This window comes from Globicephala melas, chromosome 5, assembly GCF_963455315.2.
Source record: "Globicephala melas chromosome 5, mGloMel1.2, whole genome shotgun sequence".
NCBI classification, from domain to species: domain Eukaryota; kingdom Metazoa; phylum Chordata; class Mammalia; order Artiodactyla; family Delphinidae; genus Globicephala; species Globicephala melas.
The window spans coordinates 115,889,535-115,911,392 of record NC_083318.1 but is presented as its reverse complement, the minus strand read 5'-3'; the positions used below and the strand labels follow the sequence as shown (position 1 = coordinate 115,911,392).

At 38.9% G+C, this 21,858-nt stretch overlaps 1 long non-coding RNA gene across 1 annotated transcript in view; it reads right to left on the bottom strand.

Annotated features, from left to right (window-relative positions):
- Positions 1 to 13,541: 13,541 nt before the first annotated feature.
- The window catches only part of LOC138842695 (uncharacterized), a 114,226-nt gene continuing 105,909 nt past the window's right edge, over positions 13,542 to 21,858 (bottom strand). Inside the window, exon 3 of the long non-coding RNA XR_011377455.1 lies at positions 13,542 to 13,632. This is a non-coding gene — a long non-coding RNA (uncharacterized lncRNA). The remainder of the gene's footprint in view (positions 13,633 to 21,858) is intronic.

Genomic DNA, 21,858 nt, shown 5'->3' with positions numbered 1-21,858 from the left:
AGAACAGCAGAGAAGATTGTCATTTCCTGAACGATTTTTTCCATTGGTCTGTGTACATTGTCCAAAGGTAAAGTTCCAGGAATAAATATCCCAACAATCGCAGCCAAAATAGAACAGAGATGTATGATAGGTGTCACAAATACCTAACTTTTAGTCACATTTCAACAAATCATTTTTAAGTGAACACGGAGGTTGCATTTATAAAGTTCTTATTATAACCTAACATTGATACATGCCATGTAAATAAGAGACCAAAGTATAGTCTGCTGGGTTGAGGAGCTTAAATTTGGTTTAAGGAAATTGTGACGATACATGAAGCACAATTGGAAAAGGATGAAGACCTGCAACTTACTTGGCATTCAAGTTCAAGTGTGTGCTCTACAGGCTCATTCATTTCTTCATGTATCAGAGAGATCCATGGTCAGGTCCTGTTCCAGCACTGGTGAAAAAACTGTGAATGAATCAGAAAAAGTCCTTTCTTTGATAGAGTTCCATTCCAGTTGAGCGTAGATAGATAATAAACAAATGAATTCATAAAGAAATGTCGAGTGGTAATAATTTCTATGATGACTATTGAAAAAGGAAGTCAGGAGTGAACTTAGGTTTGGGGCAAGCAAGGTTGTCTCTAAGGAGGTGACATTTCAGCTATGCAACAAGAAGGAAACAGCCTACAGGAAGATTGAAGAGAAGCAGCAGTCCAGCGGGGAGTAGAATGAGTGAGTGCAAAGACCTGAAAGTAGAAGTGGCCAAGGCAGGAACAAGCTTGCTGTGACTGAGCAACAGAGAGAAGGATCCAGTGCCTGAGTCAGCAAAGAGGAGATGAAGGCAGGGCCATTTAGGCCAGGATTTTGGTCCACCTGTTCTACGTTTCTTCTAAGAGACAATGGAAGGCTTTAAGCAAGAGAGTGACAGGGTGTGAAATATATTGGAAAAGAAATCATCCCAGCTGCTGTGAAGATGCACTTTTCTGTACACAGTAACCAAGGAAGAGTAGAAACAGAAGCAGTGATGGAGAGACAATGACCCTAAGCAGGCAATGGTGGTTTGTCTCAACTTGGAATGAAGATGGAGATAGAGGTCAGGTTCGAGATGGATTTTTGGAGGCAAAGTTGATAGGACTTGCTAGTGGCCAGGTGGGAATCAAGGGTACTTCCTTAAGTTTTGACCTAAGCATCTGGATGATGAGACTACCACTTACTGAGAAGGAGAATCGGATAACCAAAAGCTTTACTACGGAATTTGTTCAGTTTGAGATGCCTTTTCGTCAGCCAAGTGGATATAGGAGAGCAAGATTCAATCTGGGCTGGCATAGTCCAGAAAAGAACTTGCAGAAGAAAGAAGACTTGCCTTTGAAAGTGAGTTGGATTCAAATGGATATTGGAGGAATTTTCTGCATTTCTTGCAGAGGAAAGAAAATTAGAAAAAGATGTAAAAGTGAGAATGAACATGAAATGTGGTTGGAAGTGAAAGAATGGGGAATCGATGTTGAGGAAAAGTAAGACGTAAAATTAGACTTGTGAAGTAGGGCTAGTGTATCGGGACCTCCAAAAAAAGAGTTTGAATTCTTCCTCTAAAAAACATGTAGGAGCTGGGATAAATTTCAATTTCTGTTCTGACTTGCTCTCTGTTTTATCTCCAGTTTTTACCACAGAGTTTGGTATGTAGAAAGTGGTCAATTTATTAAATGAATGAATGGACAATGAATGAATGATTATAAAGCTAAGTGTGTTTGCACAATGAGAGAACGAGTGAAAAAAAAAGCAATGAAAGGCTCCCTATTACAAACATTTAGGTTTTTCAGAGAAGGAGATAAAGCCTTTGTATAATATAGTGGTGAAAAGAAGGAAATAAAGCTGCCTTATTATATTGCCGAGCATGGTAAGATGACAAAGGTAGATGGAAAATACAAGTTCAATCTCTCCAAAGGTACTAAAGTTTTAAAATATCACAGGAGATTTCTACTAAAACAATGAATTCGACCGAGAGCCTAGCTGATTAATGAGATTAAGCAAAACTTGGATACGACTTTTTTAATGTTCTAAAAATCAAGTGGTTGCAATTTTTCTCTCAACTACTCACGTCACATGCCATTCAATTCTTAAATAGGTTTAAAGTTGAAAGTTTATATTATTTTTGTTCAGTGTGCCCATAGCGTTTCTGCTGAAATTTGAAATTGATTAGATTGTTTTCTAGGGCACAATATCAAATATCCAGTGGAACAATGAATCAAGTTCTCCCTTTTCTTTGTAACCTGCTATGGTTCCAAATAATGTGCATTTTCTACAAAGCTTGTAATTGTCATAACTTCGTATTTATGTACGCAGATACACAAGTAAGTTATAGTTCTGTCACCGTAGACGTGGTTGTGCTGCCTTGTTCACTCAAGGAGTAAAACTAAGTCACTGCTCAGCACACAATGAAGAAAGCAGAAGAGGAGAAACCTCCCATAAAGTCAGCAAGATTTGCTGGCGCTCATTTGCTATTGGCCGCAAAGTTCTCAGACTATACACTCCTTTTATTGGATTATTACTTTAATGGGACTTTTTAAAGGGCATTTTAATAGCCTCCCTGTTTCAGCAGATATACATTGAAAGGCATTTGGAATACTTCCCAGTTGCAACATTTTTGATCTTCTCATTTCTTAGAATTCTGACAACCTACCAGGTAACAGTTAGTATGATATTAAGCTGACACATTCCAGAGTTGGCAGTTGTTAGATTTGCCAGTGCAGTTTGCTGCCCAGATCCCATGGGCCTGAGATTTATTGCCTTTTCCTCTTACCCACCTCTCCATAGACCCTTCCCCCACCTCTTTTTTTTTTTTTTTTAACTCTTTGACTGAATATACTACGGGTGCATTTTTAGGTACATCATGACTATTCATGGTAAATGTGTGACCTAGTACAAAACAAGAATTAGCCACAGAAATTCTTATATTAGAAATTTGCACTATGCTGTGTTATTTGAAGAATCAGAGAGAGCCTGTTTACAGCAAAGATATTTGTTTTCTTCACCCAGAGTCATGCCATTCTCAGAACTCTCCTAAGTTCACAGATGGATCATGGGTGATCTGTAAACCCTCTGAAAAGCTAAATCCAGCAGAGCGACTCTGCTGTGGCCACTACTAAGATTTCTTCTTTCCCAAACAAGAGCTGAAAGCATGGAAAGGAACAGGGAGTGAAGACATTTTAAAAAACATTCTAAAAAATAATTATAAGTGGTTGTAAAAAATTCCTCAAAGCCTACCTTTTTGGCGGCCAATGATAATGAGGGCCAGACAAGTGTCAAACTCTCCTGGTATTGAGTTGGCTTCAATTCTGTTGGAAACCATCTTCTTCCTGATAGAGGAAGCAAAGAGAAGAAGGTAGGCCATGGTATTAAATAGCATTTGTCTTACAGTGGAGCTACCTGACCTCTGTTCCACATTGGGTTTTTCTAGGTTCAGGTAATGAGAAGGGTTGTAGGAATTGGCATAGACATAAGGCCAAGGCATTCTTGATATAGCACTAGGTCCAATGCATTCCTTCCTTCATTTATTCAACAAAGGTTTGTTGGGCCTTAACCATGAGCCAAGCATGGATTTAGGAACTAAAAACATAAAGACAGAAATAGGCTCTGACCTCAAGGAGGTAAATATCTAGGGGGGAGACAGAGTCATAACAGATAAATAGAGTCCAGTATTAAAAATAAAATCATAGATCCATGCACTAGCAATTATGAGAGTGTGAAGGAAGGGCACCTAATCCAGCTGGAATGACAGCGGGGGAACGATTCCTAAATTGAATTGTTAATAATAGTTAGCAAGGTGCGCGTGGAACGCAGAAGGCTACGAGGATCCCATAAGCAAACGCACCAAGTTGACAACACACGCAATGTGTTTGGAGAACTTCATGCGCTGCAGTATTTCTGTTTTATAAACTGTGAGGTGTGGGTAAAGAGAAATGTGCTGAAGAAACCAGGCAGTGATCAACACGGAGGGCTTGACATTTAGTTGCTTCCAACACTGTCTACCACGAAGGCACATATGGCTGTTTACATTTAAATTAAGTAATATCTGAAAAAAGAAAAAGTTAGTTCTTTAAGATGCACTAGTCATATTTCACGGGCTCAACAGCCACGAGCAGTTAGTGGCTACCACGGAGAGTGCAGATTATAGAACATTTCCATCAGCGCAGAAAGTTCTATTGGGCAGTGCTTGTATAGACAGTCCTGAACCTTTGAAGTGTTTTATATAAAGAAGTTAGATTTAGGTCTTAGATTCACACGGGGGGCTGTGGAGGACACATTTGAAAAGGTAAGATGGAGACAGGAGGTCCTTTAGAGAGAATATTTAATGTTCCATGGAGCTTCCATTCTAGCGGTGAAACAGACAAAAAGCAACAAATAGTAAGTAAAATACACAGAATGTCAGAGAGTGACAAGTGGTAGAGACAAAAACAAAGGAAGGGAGGAGAATAAAAGGGGCTGTTGGGGAGTTCAATTGTAAATAAAGTGTTTAGAGAAAGTCTCACTGAGAAGGTGACTTTGGACCAAAGACCAGAAAGAGGTAAAAACATGACTTAGGTATCTGCGGACGAGGCGCATGAATATCCCGGTCTATTTAAGACACATGTGCATCATGATTTAAAATTTTTATATTCTTTATCTCATTGAATCAGTCAGGGATTTCCCAGAGAAACAGAACCAATAATATACGTGTGTGCGTAAATATGTAGGTACCTATAAAGGGACTTGCTAAAGGAACGAGCTAATGCAATTATGCAGTTGTGGCACCTAGAACGTCTAAAATCTGTCAGGCAAGCTGGAAACTCAGGCAGGAATTGATCTTGCAGTTTTGAGGCAGAAGTTCTTCTTTTCCAGGAAACCTCAATTGTTGCTCTTAAGGCCTTCAACTGATAGGATGAGACCCAGTCACGTGATCAAGGATAATCTTTGTTACAGAAAGTAATATGCTCACTTGTATATGCTAACCACAGCTGCAGAACACCTTCTCAGCAATATCTAGCCTAAAGTTCATTACCTAATCCCCATGTTTCAGATAAGGGAATCCAGGCTCATAAAGACTAAAAACTTGACCAGACTAATTCAAGGGGAAGAGTAAAGAGCCTAACGCCTGTCTAAGTCTCCTGACACTCAATCCAGTTCACAGTTTGCTACCCAGTCTAAGTAAACCAGACAAAGAAACCTGAATTAGACCACATAGGGAGCTCCAGATTAAAGAATAGATTCAGACATGTATTTATATTTTATGACATTCACCATTGAAATCTATTTTTTTAAATGAAAAGCTCTTATCTATCTCTTTGAATATTTTTTCCCATTCTGCAATTTTTTTCTATTCTGTCTTTGTGGTACTTCTACTGGATATATATTGAAATTCAGTTTCCCAAGTCCATAATCTCTCTTTCTTATTTTTCATTTGTTTATCTCTCTGTACTGCATTCTTAGGAGTTTCCTTACAACTATCTTTCAGTGTATGGATTTTCTCCTCAACATACGCAAAGGTACTTCAACTAGTTATAATAATAGTCTCCATTTACTGAGCCCTCAGAATATGATAGGAACTATGCCACCGTGTGTGTGTTATCTCAATAGTACTATTACTATGCCCATTTTACAGGTAAGAAAACAGAATTTGAGGACTTGGGAAACTGCCTTAAAGTGACAGACTAGCATGGAAACCCAAAGTTATCTGAATCACTGGAGATGTTTTTAATCATCATACCATATAGTTTCCACATATGAGAGAAAGTCTCGATATATGCATGTCTTTTCTCTGTTTTAAAAACTTTTAGTTTAACAAAATATTCATACATTTTATAAATTGTTAGTGATTGTATAAATGTATTTATATTTTGTCAACCAAATGTCATTTTTGTATTTAAAATCAGGCAGAAAATTTATCATGGTAAAAATGTAAGTTAATTTGCTTTTGCAAACTGGATTTGAAAGGAAGTAAAAATATAATAAATTTACATTTCTTCTTCATGCTTGGGAATTATCTGTCCACCTAAATAAATTATGCAAACTACCAGATTAACCTTTCACATACAGAATTTTAATAATTTTAGTAGAAATGTTGTTTCCTTCTTTTTATACTATTATAGTTTTTACAAGGTGTAGTCACCAATCCAGACTCTCCTTTGTAACCCCTGAGGTTCCCAACACTCATGGCTTTTTGGACATTTTTAAAATAAGGCAGCCTCAATGGAACCACTTTGGTTCTATAAACAGTTTTATATCTTTGGACCAAAATAGGGATGCATCAGGATCTCATTCTCTTTTTTCCTAGAAGATTCCTCTGCTTGGCTAAATTCATGGTTAAAAACAGATTTATAAAGGACAGCTACTGTCCAGTAGCATCAAGAACAAAAAAAAGTATATATCAGCTTAAGAATAATATCAAACTCCTCAATTTTAATTTATTTTTCCTAGTGTAAATAGTAGAGCAATGAATAATAAACCATGTGAGATATGAGCATTTCCCCCAATTAATCCATATTATTTAACTACTTTTCTAGAAATTTGAATATTTTATCTCACTCTCATAGATGCTGAATGTGCTTTTTTTGCTAATATGATTAGCAAATATAATTTTTCATCTCTAAAATTAGAATATTTAGTGAGGTCAAACATCTTTTAAAACTCAATAGCATTGGTATTTCTTCTATTGTGAAATAATTGTGTCTATTCATTCTCCATATAATTATTTGAGTCTGAGTTTATTTCCCTCTACATGTTTTATGTAGTAATATTTAACTATTGCTTCCAATACTTCCCAGTTAATTGATTAACTTTTAATTTGGGGGCTTTTGGACTCACAAAGTCTTCTAATTTTTAGATATTCAAACCTATCTGTTTCAATTTTTATGATATTTTGAATGCTTTTAACTTCTCTCCCCACTATTTAGAGATTGAATAGATATTTGTTTCTACTTTTAGTTTTCATGGTTCTCTTTGTTGACACTGACACGCTCATTGATCTGGACTTTATTTTAACATTTAGATGCAGTAATCTAAATTGACTTTTTTTCTAAATAGGTAACTTATCTTCTGCAGCATTAATAGTCTTGCATAATCCATTTATTCTCAATGGATTTGAAATGACTCTTTTAAAAAATAACTATTAACTACTTATATATTATAGGGTGTATCTAGTTTCCCTGTTATGTATTTTAAACATTCTTGAGCCAGGTCAACACAGATTTAATTATCAGAGCTTTACAGTATCTTTACATATCCAATAGGCATATTCGCCAACCATACACCCAAATGCCCTGCCTTATTATCCTTCCTGCAAAAAATTCTGAGTTATTTTTCATGGTTTAGTTCACCATCATTAAGCCAAATTCATGTAAAAATAGAATCTTTTCAACATACTCACAGTTCTTACTGTGCACATCAAATGTTTTGTTACATTTTGATACCATGGTACCCTCTGGACATTGGCACTTAAATATTATGGTACGTTTCTCCTAAAAAGAATTCCATGACCAAGAACATTTGGGAAAGAGTGCCTACCTTACCCTCCTCTCGGAGATTCACAACAAAATGAGCATATAAAAGAGAGAGAAATAAAGAAATTGCTCAGTAAAGAAACCTATGTTTAATCTAGTGTTTTCCAAATATTCAGTCTATTTTATATTTTGCTTCACAATTACTAGCAAACTATCAAAATGGCTTCTCTGTTCTATATGTTCTAAGAACGGTATTTCCTTTTGGCTACTCCCAGTCCTTGTTTTTAATCCCTTTTGCCTGAAATGCTGACCAATTCCCTAGATGAGGGGCATGTTTGTACGTAGGAGTGCCTCTAGCTGGCAGAAGACAGAAAGGGCTAGGGATGGCAGAGGTGCTGAATGTGCATTATGTCAGACCCATCAAAGAGGTCTGCACTCTTTCATGCTGTGGGAGCTCATGGGAATGACTTCAGTCAAGGAACAGAGGAGTTGGACCACGATGCCTAAGTCTTCTGAAGAGAGGCAGAGTCTCCAGCGAGCCTGCAGCCCAGCTGAAAGTGGGTCACTTCACCACTGAGGAATGGCACTGGGTGGTACTTCAGAGACACTGCGGTGAGGGAACAGGCCCTTATTCATCACGGGGGAGATAGTGTTTTTCCTCCCCTGCGATAGATTCACTCTGGCCCGGCAGCCTCTATGGTTAGGCGTGACTTCCTGAGGGATTTTCCCTGGATTCACAGAAGGTTCCCTGAGTACCAGGGAAAGCCTGACTCACCCACAGGCCTTCCAGGGTGGGGCTGGCATGACTTGGATGCAACTTCGACTTGGCTGAACTCCCACGATGGTAATTCTCAGCCTAAAATCAGCTGCCCCAAGGAGAAATGGAAGAACGGGGTGAAGAAGAGGCCCCACGGAGGTGCTGACAGGGGCAATAAAATCTCCTCTCACAGGCTTCTAGCTGGTGCCCTAGGGTGACATGTGAGGGAGCTTGGAAAATATTTTTTTTCTCTCCAACTTCCTTTTTCCCTACAGCAGCTTCTCCAGCAAGTTCATGTCCCTGCATGGTACTAGCTGCTACCTATCCTAACAACGGCTCCCCACCACGCTTCGGATAATTGGATCCAAGCCTGGATCCTAATTTTGCATCTTAATCCTTAGCTCCGGTACGAAAAGGCTAAAGCTTCCTTTTAGTATCCTATCTTGTATTCTCTATCACTGACGTTACAAGAGCAATCTTGGTCTATTTACTGCCACTCCTGGAAGAGGCCCTTGAATTCTCACATGCTGTCACTCAGGTGCCAACACAAGCCCATATCTGATTTCTGTAAACAAGCAGGGTGATGGAGCTGCCTGGTCGCTAAGTCCCTCCAAGGAAGTCAAGGGTTTGTTTGCCGTTACTGAAAGCCCCCAGTAGCCAGACACCAGATAAAGAGACTATATCAGCTTGGCTGTGGAAGAAATGTGGTAAGTCACAGAAGGAAGGAAAGGAGACGCATGGAAGGCAATTTACCAAGGTGTCTGAATCCCAGTTCTGACTCTTACTAGTTGAGTGACTTCCAGCAATCTACTTTATCTTGTCTTTAGTTTCCTATGAAACAGGGATGGCAATAGTGTTAGCTTCACAAGAATGTCAGGATGATTCAATGAGATAGTGTGTATATAGATAGAAAATACATCTGACATAGACTTATGCCCAGGAAAAGTTAAGAATTATGGTGACAACAATGGCCTTTGAGGGGTTGCTAAAACCTTGGAAGTTCAGTGCCCTGAGAAACAACTTTCTGGGAAAAAGGGTCTATAACTTTCATTATGAGTTCTTCAAATTATTAAAAGTCCTGGAATCATGGAAAGCAACGTGAAAACATTGAGTATCGCTGAAATAAAGACAGCTGTTCCAAACAAACTGGTCTTTCCAAAGTCACAAAGACAACAATTACCAAATTGTTATCCTTGACTAAAATGTACTCCATTGCTTTCCCTCACTTAATTAAATATCCTCTTTCCTCCAAAACTCAGGTCAGCTAACCCCTTGCTGAATACCTGACTGGACCACTCAGCTGATACTTGCATAGCTCCCTCTGTACACATTGGTCCTATTTCTCCAACTTCATCCCAGCTGCTGGAAAGCAAGGCTCCAATATTACATCTTCCTTCAATGCCCGGGACAATCCTTTGCAATGTTTACTAATAGCAACTGTGGATCACTGATAATGATATTTGTCAAGGTGTATTTCTACATAGAGTATAATGAACTTCTTCTAGGTAAATTCATATAATGGACTATCCCGTCTCTACAGCACAGCATACAACGTATAAGTGCTTCGTGAGAGAGGGTTGAACAAATAGTTAAAAAATTGGGTGGCTACGAGAAAGTTATACACCAATAAATGGATAAATTAGGCAGGTAAGATCAAGAGGAAGTATTTTTTTTTAAAGATCACATATGGAGGATGTAACCAACCCTCTCAGCATTTATTTCACATTTTTCAAACATTTATAACTTGTGTACCAAAAATTCACTGGAACAATGTATTTTCATCAGGAGACCAAAGTTTAAGTCTAAAGGATCAGCCACCCTTCCATTCTGCCTGAGGACAAAGTCCAAACCATAGTTCCATTAGTTTTCCTCTTATGGTCTTAACATGAAGTGTATCACCCATCCTTGAATTGTAGATGTATAGAAGTTTCCCAGGACCACCTAGGATAAACTAAATAGAAAAGGGAAGATTCTTAAAATCAAAAGGAAAACAGCCAACATGGCAAGTAAATTATCTTCTGCGGTGATAGGGTTGGGAGAGAAAGGGGAGATGTTTGTGCAAAGCAACCACAAAATGCCATCGGAGCTATTGACGGATAAGCTGTTTCTGAAACCTCCGCTTTTTAAAGAAACCATATCAGCAGCACCAAACAACTCATTTGCGGCAGATTTGTCTTTGAACAGTTTTTTTGCAAAACGCTGATAAGTGCAACTTAACTTGAGAGAGAAACTATGTACATTATTCATTTAAACAGAGCAAATGAGAAACCATAACACATATACAACTATGGAAACAGGACAAATATGCTCGTGAGAAGGCAAACAGAGATGCTGGCTGGCTGGTTGCAGGGGACAAAATTCTAGGCAGGGCACAAAATTAAAGAAAACGTGGCCGCTGTGAGTGGAGGTGAATCTCTCCTAGGAATCCAGACTGTTGCTACTTTTCTCCAACAAAGGAGCATCTCTGCTTAAATTTCCTAAGAAATTCTAACCTGCAATTTTACAGAGCACTGATTTATTAGCTTCCTTTCTGGTCAATGTATTTTTATGATGACTGAAAATAGAACTGGAAAAATAAGTTAACTGATGCGGATCATACTGTATCTTTAATAAAGCAAACAGTGAGGCCAGATTCTGAATACGCAGTTAAGTATAGAAGCATCAGGACTTGGAAGGAATAAGGAACACGGAACCCCAAATCACCACTTGTACAATAATATCAGGGAACCCTGCACAGCTGTATTTCTCAAATTATGCTGCACAGAATATTAGTTCCGTTGGTGTTAGCAGGTGTTACGTCAAATTAATGTTCTATAGTCAAATCTCTCACTCCCTTGCTAATAAAGAAGGTCATATATACAGACACATAAGAAACAAGCTCAAAGCAGTAATTTTTTTAATGTAGACTTTATTTTTAATTGAAGTATAGTTGATTTACAATATTGTGTTAGTTTCAGGTGTACAGCATAATGATCCAGTATTTTTGCAGATTATACTCCGTTGCAGGTTATTACAAGAAAATGAGCATAATTCCCTATGCTATCCAATCTCTCCTTGTTGCTTATCTATTTTATACATAGTAGTTTGTATCCCTTAATCACATACCTTAATTTGTCTCTTCCCCCTTTCCTCTCTGTTTTGGTAACCACAAATTTGTTTTCTACATCTGTGAGTCTGTTTCTGTTTTGCATATATATTCATTCGTATTATTTTTCATATTCCACATATAAGTGATATCATACAGTATTTGTCTGTCTTTGTCTGACTTATTTCACTAAGCATAATATTCTCTAGCTCCATCCACATTGGTGTAAAGGCAGTATTTCATTCTTTTTTATGGCTGAGTAATATTCCATTCTATATATACACCACATCTTCTTAATAATCCAATCGTCTTGGCTATTATAAATAGTGCTGCTATAAACACTGGGTTGCATGTAACTTTTTGAGTTAGTGTTTTCATTTTTTCTGGATAAATACCCAGGAATGGAATTGCTGGATCACACGGTAGTTCTATTTTGAGTTTTGTAAGGAAACTCCATACTGTTTTCTGCAGTGGCTGCACCAGTTTACATTCTCAGCAACAGTGTATGAGGGTTCCCTTTTCTCCACACCTTCTCCAGCATTTGTTATTTGTAGACATTTTGATATGGCCATTATGATCAGTGTAAGGTGATACCTCATTGTGGTTTTGATTTTCAAAGCAGGACTTTTTAATAACATGTTTTAATAAATTTTCCAGGTTACATCCTAAGATTAGTCATAGCAGGTCTATGACCTACTTCTGCTTCTATTCTCAAAGTGTGGTCAAGAACACTTACTCTACAGAAATTACATAAATACATAATACATAAATAATGTACTTGGTAAAACAATTGAGAGAATTTCCATAATATATCCTTATTTTTAAGAATCACAACATACATTAGTTCATTAAAAGCTCTAAAAAGTCCTATAGGAACAAAAATCCTATTGAATCCAGCATTGCCAACATTTATCTCATCATGAAACTCTCTTCTTAATATGTAATATTTATTAATAACTTCTATAACAGACTCACTTTGGAATATCCTAGCATAGAAAAATATTTAATGACATAAATTAAAAAGTACAAACAAAAGTCAAAAAACCAAAACAAAAGTCGCAAAACAATGTACACACCATGATCCTATTTTTGTAAGATAATTACATATTTGTTTTTTCCATTTTTCTAGAACACATATTTTTGTTAGAAAAAGTATATTATCAATAACATTTTTTAAACACTGAATATTGTTTTATTTGGCATGGGAGAAAGTTATCTAGAGTATGGACCCATTTTCTAAAGTTTCCAAGCATTCCACTCACTTTTAGGGCTATAACAGGAGGCAAACACCTTCAGTGAGTGACGGCCCCGACTTGCTATGCTGGGTGTTGAATGCTGAATATTGAATGTCATGGGAAGTGCCCCAGGCTCCTATTTCTACTCCTAATTGGTGCACCTGAAAAATATACGTTGAACTGAGCTTTGAATGGCCTGCATAATTAGTATATAACAAGGCCAAATGTAAAGATGAAGTATTCCCATGCTTTTCACCCCAAACATCAACTTTAGGCACCTGACAAAATACTATTCAATTTTACCTAAATGTCACTTTCCTCCTTGCGTGAACATAAGTCCTGGGTTTCTCCCTCCCTTTGGTAGGTGGGCCAAGGATTGGGGAACAAGAAGCACTCTCAACCCAGGGAGGACCAGATGGAAGATGAGAGGTAGAAAAGCTGCATGACCCTCCACTCCCCACAAAAGAAACCAGAAACTGTGGAAAGTTTGCTATAGCAGAGAAGTGTACTACACAGGAAATGTACCATATGGAAACTCTGGTATAGCAGAGAAAGAGCTGTAGGGATTAACGAAGACCGCAGGGGATATAGCTCCCACCTTGAAGGAGCTGATAATCAAATGCTTAGAGCGGGAGGAATGTAAGTAACAGGATGCATACATTTGGGGGCTCTATTGGGATGCAGCTCTAAGTTCTGAGCAGTTAGGGAAGTGGGAAGGATCAGAGAGATGGAGAATAATGTAGCACAAAGGAGACTGACCTGAAAAGGCAGGGTAAACAGATCCAACGAAAAGTGTGTGTGCGCATGCCTGTGTGAAGCACTCCTGAGGCTCGCTGCTAGAGGTGTAGGACCAGGTCCGCACCCTCAGGAAGCAGGATTTCTGGTTGGCTAGATGGCATACCTAGAGAAACATTCAAAATAAACAAATAAATAAATAATAGAAACAGTATGTAATTCGGTTCTAAATGAGGGGATAGAGCCTGGCACAGAGCCTGGAAAATAGGTACTTACCATATGTTTATTGGATTTAATTAGATCCAGAAGCTGTCAGAGGGCTAGACAGGAGATCTCTGCAGAGTTATACAGGAAATGAGGATTCCTATATAAACGATAACCGACAGAAACAATGGCATAGGTGGTGAAATGAGCCTTTGGAACAAGATGAGGAGAAGGCAATTAGAAAAGTTTTTATTTATAAAAATCCACAGATTAAATTTGACCAGAAAGGGACAATAGAACCACTTTTATGCTCTAAGAAGGTAAGTGACAATCAAAGTAAGTCCTGAGGACCACAGTTGCTGGTGAGAATAATTGACGAGAGATGAGCTTTGAATGAGGCAGACCAAAGACAAGCCTATTTCTAATATTACTTTGGATCGACTGTTAGGAATTAATGGTAGACTCAGTGTGATGGATGGGAAAAAAGAGCATATTTGGGGCTCAGCAATTAATGGTAGACTCAGTGTGATGGATGGGAAAAAAGAGCATATTTGGGGCTCAGCAAACACAGTTCATTTATTCTCAAAATCTGGTTGGGCATTCAACAGCAGGTAGAAATATATGTTTTTTTATAATAAAAAGTTTTAATAATAAACACTTTATTATAATTTTTATAATAAAAAGGCATGTAAAATGTTTCATTATTTGCTACACTTTGAACTATTAATTCTAGTACAATAAAAATACGTATGTGCAAGCACACGTGTACTTGACACTGTGAGAATCCTGACTGATATATAGAATCCAGGAAAACCAACAAGTATCAGCATAGGCTTGAAGAGCAAAGTCTGAACAGGAAAAAAGATACCCATTGCACAGGCATCATCTTTTTTTTAAATTTTTTTTTCAAGGATAGTTGATTTACAATGTTGTGTTAATTTCTGCCATACAGGAAAGTGATCAAGTTATACATATATATACATACGTTTTCATATTTTTTTTCCATTATGGTTTATCACAGAATATTAAATATAGTTCCCTGCACCATACAGTAGGACTTTGTTGTTTTGGCATCATCTTAACAGGGAGAAGTACCAGGAGGACATGGCTGAAACTTTTGTTCTCGGTACATTTTCTAAGTGATCTGCGTCCACGTGGGAGGTGAGCCTTCACAAAACGAATTCGTGTTTTCTGGTGCTTACAAAGCAGACTGCCACGGAGGCTGACCCAGGACAGCTCTAGTCGTACGGCCAGGTCTTGTATGCATTAGCCTATTGCTCAAATACGAATGTCCTATTCAGCTTTCTTGCCTGTCAATTGCAAAGGCCATGTGGCACGCACATCAGAGGTGAGAGGACGAGATTGTTGCCTATTATGGCAAAAATCCTCCCTTCACCACAAGCAGAGCCACAAACGTTTCCAAACCACAAAACAAAACTCACCTATATAAGCTATAAATACTTCAGTTGTGTGCATTTGTACAATGTTAGGCATAGCTGGGTATGTTTGTTCTTTCATACATCTGTCCTCCCTTGTTTGGGGAAGTAGACCTTGAAGAGTATGACCCTATCCATCTCGGTTAGTGTCAGCTCAGTGTCAAAAGTATATGGTCATGGTTTTTTGCTGCAGATTTTTGTTTAGAGTGAAGCTCTGAAGTGCATTCTGAACCAGGCTTTGTGTGAGTTATCAACTAATCATCTATTGCTAAAATCTCAAAGAAAAATGTGCAAGTTGGAGGAGCGGAAGAAGGCAATAATTGCTTCTATTTTATATGATATTTGTTAATTAGACTAAGAATCTCCTCATCTTCTCTTTCAACCTAGAAATTTTTAAAAAGAAGAAGAATATAGGACCTTCTACTTCCAGGATGATTTCCACACATTAAGTTTCACCACTCATTTAATTTCATAAAGGCATTTTTATTCCTGAAATATTTACTCCAGATAAGAAAATCTCTCATCACAACTGTGTGAAATCGCACCCAAAGAACACATTTTGGCAGTGTCTCTTGCCCAAAGAGTGGGACTCAGTATCAGGACTTGTTTTTCTCCCCAAGACAGATACCACCAATGTTAGACTGCATTCGCAATGGAAATCAGCGCTTGGGCACTGAATCCAGCCACAGAGGATTTGGCAAAAAGGCTGTAACCTCTTCTCTCTCCTCACCAGTGACAATCCCACCACAGTTTTCCATCCGTTGGTGACCTCCATCCTGGATTACCTCAATGCTCTTTGCTCAGGGCTATGGTTAAAGACCTCCCAGAAGCTCCAGCTGTTGGTACAGAATGCACCAGTTGTCTAGCTGCTAACGGTCATAGGCTGACGTGACTGGAGTGTCTCTGAATCCCCAGGGCCCACCTGGGTCAGGCTGGTGGTCCCAAGCCCTTTCATCAGCTGAGTTACCGAGTTTTTCAAGAAGTATATCAGGCTCGTTGATATTTTGCCATTTCTGAATCTCCATGGAAGTTCACCGCTTCTTGGCAAGGAGATGGGTTGAATAGAGGTAAGAGGTAGAAAACACTCTTGAGAATGGATAGATGTTAAAGGAAGTGTTGGTGAGTTCCCTCAGCTATGCACATGAACTAGGCAAGAAGTTGGCAGTAAAGAAAGTATGATTCTCTCTGAAAGGATGTCATGGAATGCATATGTGTACCAGCTACAGATTCTACAGCAAGATGGCCTTCCTATCCAGGTCCTATACCATCACAACAACTAATTAAGATTTTGAAGAAAATGAGTATGAAATAGCAATTTTCACCAGAGAATACATACAACTTGATTCTGCTTCCTCTGGTCTTCAATGAAATCCAAGATTATCAGCTAGCATCCCAGGTCTGTTGACTATGGAGATATGATTTTACAAAAAAAAAAAAAAAAAAAAAAAGCAAGGCAAAATGTCATTGTCCTTAAATGCTTCACTCCCAAAAGGTTGCTTTTATAAAACACTTGCTTTGAAATCAGAAACAGAAATCAGTGCGCCGATTACATGAAAGTCTTTGATGTACTCAGTGGTTATCTAGGTTCTACTATTTTTGGTTTTGAACTAGTCAAAGTTTATTTAAAGCTGGGCATTAGAAGACAATTTTAAAACATTGAGGATAACTAAAATAACACTGTGCGTACACTATATGAAGGTTTACTAAAATAGTTGTCAGGCATGCGTCATCGAGATAATTTCTGTTCCACTCAGACAAATCAGTTATGATTGCTGACGGCAAAACTGGAGTTGGGCTCTAGGAAGACAATCCTTATGCAAATGGCACATTCAGCCTCTAGCACTGTGACAGAAGAGTCTAATGAGTCGGCAGAATGACCTACCCAGGTATTAGGGTGAAATCATCCACTATCCAAAGAGAAAGATGTTCATAATCAAGCATGTCAAGTTAATGGACACTCATAAGGTGTGAGTTAAATGAATTAGCTAGATTCATATAACAAATTCCCAGGATGTTGTTTAGTGCTAGTAAGTGTATTACGGTAACTCTGTAGAAATCGCTACTGTCTGTATTTCAGACATTCCCAGGAGTGCTAGCAAAGAGGAGCTTAGGACAAATTGGTGTATTCAATGAAGAGAATTATATGAGGAAATGCATGTTAAATTATACTGACACTGATACTACACATGTGTTACAGGGATACTGCTCATATGCTTCTCCCTAGAAAGACCTGGGGCAATCCTGATTCCCCATGAAGCCCCCGTCACATTACTTACATTCATTCTGGTCTCCGCACTGGCTCAGCCAGTTACCAGCTACAAGGCCACGTGTCTGCCCACACATTTGCTACAAGTGTAATGATCTTGCCAATGGCTTCACCATTTAAGGACTCTGCCCCATGGGCAGATGCCCGTTGCCTGACATTACATCAGGGTCAACTTCCCGTCATGTTCCCTCCTTGCATTGAAAGACCCTTTGGGGAATTCCCCAGTGGTCCGGTGGTTAAGACACCTCCCTGCCACTGCAGGGGGCACGGGTTCTATCCTTGTTTGGGGAAACTCAGATCCCACATGGTGTATAGCCAAAAACTAAACTAAAATAAAGACCTTTTGGACTCAGTGCCGTAAGAACATTCCTTTGGTTCTTCTTGTCCCTAAGGGTCACCATCCTTCAGAGTCAAGGACCTTGTTCCTAACATTCCTGGTTGCCTGAGATTTTTTTTTAAACATTTTTTTTTTAAAAAATAGAGTTATTTATTTAGTTAGTTAGTTTTGGCTGCGTTGGCTCTTCGTTGCTGCACACGGGGCTTTCTCTAGTTGGGGTGAGCGGGTGCTACTCTTTGTTGTAGTGCGCGGGCTTCTCATTACGTTGGCTTCTCTTTGTTGCTGAGCACGGGGTCTAGGCGCGCGGGCTCAGTAGTTGTGGTTCACGGGTTCTAGAGCGCAGGCTCAGTAGTTGTGGCGCATGGGCTTAGTTGCTCCGTGGTACGTGGGATCTTCCCGGACCAGGGCTCAAACCCATGTCCCCTGCACTGGCAGGCGGATTCTTAACCACTGCGCCATCAGGGAAGCCCTGCCTGAGATTTTAAAAGCCTGTTCAGCGACTAGCGGCAGTCTGTATAGAATGTTTGCCAGTCTGCAGCAAAAATTAGGAGGGAAACAAAGGGCAAGAGAGTGATTTGTATTTTTTCCTAAATTTAAATGTATACTCTGTAAAAGCTATCAATAGCTTAACTTTAGGTACTTCCTGCCTTTCTACTTTTTGGTGTTCTTTCTTCTGAAAAATGATGGGCATCGGTTGATTGCAAGTTTTCCTTAATGGCCGGGCTTTGCTAAATATAAAGATGAAATTCACGTTATTCCCTCTCTTCCTTCCTTCCTTCCTCCCTTTCTCCTCTCCTCCTCCTCCTTTCTTTGTCTCTCACATTCGTTTGTTCATTTTTTTAATTATTTCGCTATTTTGTGAACTTCAAAGCTGTGGAAAATATGGCGTCTTGGACTCACTGGTCACCAGGCTGTATTGATGGAGTGTCAATGTCCACCTTGTACTGATCGTACTGTTCGTACTGTTCCATTCAAACCTCTTCAACATGTACTGAAATCTACCTCCACGCATTATCAGTGTGCGAGGAGAAACTCTGTATTTTCCATGGAGGGACTCGGGTAAGAGTATCTGGAAAGAAGGAGAGAGAGACAGAGGCAGAGAGAGAGAGAAGGGAGGGAGGGAGGGAGGAAGGAAAGAAGGAAAGGAGAAAGGAAAGGAAGAAAGGAAAAGGACAAAAGAGAAAAGAAAAGAAAAGAGATTCTGTTATGCGGTCTCTCGTGTTTTCTGTTCAAATGTCCCCTCAGTCAGGCTCAGCTTTGTTGCTGTTTGAAGCTGACTAGAGACTCATTATCTCCTCCATAAGGTATACGTTTGGGCTAAACACGCACCACTGGAATAAATTCAGTGGATCCAGAGAGGCTGCGGGTCACTTTCGCTCCAGCCAACTCCAGAGTGACTAGATCACTGCCGTGACAGCTCCTTGTTGACAGAATAAATCAGAATGTGGAAGCTTGTGAGGATACGTAAAGACCTGGAGCTGTCCCGGGGACAGCCTGCTCTCCCCAAAGATGCTAAAGTGGTAGATGAATAAGAAGGAAAGCAGCCCAAGTTCTCATCCCAGACCTGCACCATCTGGCGGTGTGATCCTGAGGGTGTCAGTTTATAATTTCTCATTTTCTTTACCTATAACAACTGAAGGTTGCAGCCTATCCGGTAAAAATGCCAGAATATGGTGAACCAGGTCTGTTTGTGTCGCCTCTCAGGGCCGCTGAGGACAGGCACGCCCCTCAGTGAGATTGTGCTCAGTCCCCCTCAGACAGAGCTCCAGGGGTGAAGTACAGCAAAAGACACTATTATTAATTTCTAAACACTAGGGGCCAGCAACCAATATTACAATTATTCATTCAAATTTCAGCTACAGACTAGAAAGAGAAATCCTTTGTTTCTATAACAATACTTACTTCAAGGCACCTGACACATTTCTATTTCCATTGATATCAGAAACAAAGTAAGGATGGCAATTCTGCCACCATCATTAAGGATTACTTGGAAGTTTTAGCCCGTAGATTCAGATGTTAAGCATAAACAAGACAATTCACTCCTTAAAGGGGAGGCACAAACTATCTTAGTTTCTCATATGATTGTCTGTCTTTAAAAAGCCAATGTAAGCAATTGGCAAGCAATTAAAAGTAATAAAAGCATTAGAGCAAAGGAGAGTGAACAGTCAAAAAAATACAAAGTCAATGATTTTTAAAATTATTAAATTGCTGAAGGGATTATTTAGAGAATTAGCAGCATGGGAGTGGAAGTAGGCATTGCTGGCTGGTGATCGTTAGTTAGAGAGGCAGACAGGGACTCCCCCATCCCCCTTCACCCGCCCCAGGGAAGAAGGAAAAGGAGTAAAGGCAAAGACTGGGGGCAGTGGGGAAGCTTGGGTGGGGTTGAGGTAGGTATCTAGTTAAAGTAGAAATTGAGGGAGAATGCAAAGAAGGAACCAAACTGGTTTTTCAGAATCTTCAAATCTAGGCAGAGAAACTTAGACCTGGTTCAGAAAGAAAATAGTCCGCAAGAACTAACAGAGGAAAAACAATGCTGGTGCAACTGATGATTAGAAGTCCATTGCTCCCCTCCGTTTCCTCAAGTTTCTGTTACTTTATGGTGAAGATTAGAAACTTCTGGCAAATATCGTTAAGCTGTGTTTTCTGGTTAAGATTACTTTCTTCCATAAGTATTTGTTGGCAATCTACCCGGCCCTGGGCATGTGGCAGTCAACAAGATAAATGCCCCATCATATGAAAATGGAAAGTGTACCATGTCTCTAGATAATGTTGTGAAGATAGAAATTCTTCTAAAATAAAAGTTTTGATCTGATACATTCCTAATCTGAATGGGGAACGTCTTTCATGGGATAAAAATCAACAGAAGAAATTAAGAAGGTGTGGACAGATTCAAAACCATGAAATTTTTAAATATCAGTTTGTCAAAGCTTCTAAATTAAAAAGAGAAAACAGGAGAAAACATAAGAAAATAGATTTGCTTAATCTAAGCAAATATCAACCTAAAAGTTGGTACTAATAATTAAACAAATGGAGAGCAAACAGAAATAATTTTTGCAACAAACATGTATGTTCTGACTATGACGCAGACACTGACTTGATAAACCCAAAAGATGTGATCTGATCTGACACTGCTATGGTCTGAATGTTTGTATCGCCCCAAAATTCATATGTTGATATCCTAACCCCCAAAAAATGATGCTCTGAGGAGGTGGGGCCTTGGGCAGGTGCTTAGGTCATGAGGGTAGAGCGCTCAGGAATGGGACTGGTTCCCTTATAAAAGAGGCCCCAGGGAGATCCCCAGCCCATTCCACCATGTGAGGACCCAGCAAGAGGGCCTTGCCTGTGAACCAGGAAGAGGGTGCTCACTAGACAGCACGACCATGCTAGTGCCTTGATCTTGAACTACCCAGTCTCTAGAACTGTGAGAAATAAATTTCTGTTGCTTACAAGCTACCTTGTCTGTGATATTTTGTTATCGCAGCCTGAATAGACTGACAGACACACAACCATATTTGCACACTCAGAGAAACACTGTATTTTTATCATGCTTAAATTCAAAAAAAAGATTTTACTGAAAATAACTGAATGTAATAACATTAAAACGTCTATATTTTAAAGATGAGATGTGGCTAGTAAAGATTTAAAAAGCAGTTCAATTCAATTTGAAACCATTCTGTCCCACCCGCCCCTGTTTGGTACAACTTTCAATTCCTTTGTTGATCTTATTTGAAAGTGCTACTTTGTGTCACCCTATTCTCCTAATTTTGAGTTAAATTGGCTTCCTGAGTTGCCTGATTCAGGAACATCTGAGCTTTTTCTTTATATCAAATCCTCTTTTCTTCCACTCTAATTATAAATGCTAACTCTTATCAAAGGTTTCCTATATATGCTTTCTCTACTAATTAGGTAAAAGATTATTTTTGTCCCGCTCTTTCCTGAAAGTAACGAAGAAATCTACAAGGAGATTAGGTGGACTGTCTCCATGTCAGCAATATGAATTTCACCGCTTTTCACATCTCGAGGTCTGTCTCAATTTGTCTGCCTCTCTCTATTTCCCTGCTTCAACTCAGTTATGCTGTATTTCCTGAATTCTAAGAAACACATTACTTTTCACTTTTTAATATTTCTAAAATTGGAGTTTTCATTGAATTTGCCAAAGTTTCCTTGTTACCTTTTATTCATTATCTTAATTGCAATGCAGCAGTCCTTTTTAATAAAGACAGCAGCTTATATTCAATATAAAACTTGTAAAATATAAAACACACTTAATACAAAACTATTTTCTCCAAGGGTGAATCTGCCCCTCACTGAAAAAATTTTAAAACACTTTTAAAAAAACTTAGTAAG